This window comes from Brassica oleracea, chromosome C1, assembly GCF_000695525.1.
Source record: "Brassica oleracea var. oleracea cultivar TO1000 chromosome C1, BOL, whole genome shotgun sequence".
Lineage (NCBI taxonomy): Eukaryota > Viridiplantae > Streptophyta > Magnoliopsida > Brassicales > Brassicaceae > Brassica > Brassica oleracea.
The window spans coordinates 28,431,765-28,432,165 of NC_027748.1; positions in this window are offsets into that span (position 1 = coordinate 28,431,765).

Here is a 401-nt window from a genome sequence, read left to right on the forward strand (position 1 = left end):
CAGCTCGGTCGCGACGTAGCGACCGAGCACGCACACAGCTCGGTCGCCGTAGCGACCGAGTACGCACACAGCTCGGTCGCTACGTAGCGACCAAGCATGCACACATAGCGACCTTTCAGGCCTCAGAAAGACCCTGCTTTGGGTTCTCTTTTGAATCTTCATCGAAACGCTTTTCGTTTCGTCTGAATCGGAGTTTCCGTTGAGATTTTACGACGAAAACAAGTAGGACTCTTCTTGGCTTGCTTCCACTCGCTACGTAGCGACCTGTCAGACATTCACTCGCTACCTAGCAAGGTTCTATTTTGAATCTTAATCGAAACGCTTTTCGTTTCGTCTCAATCAAAGTTTCCGTTGAGATTTTACGACAAAAACAAGTAAGACTCGTCTAAACTCCTTCGCTT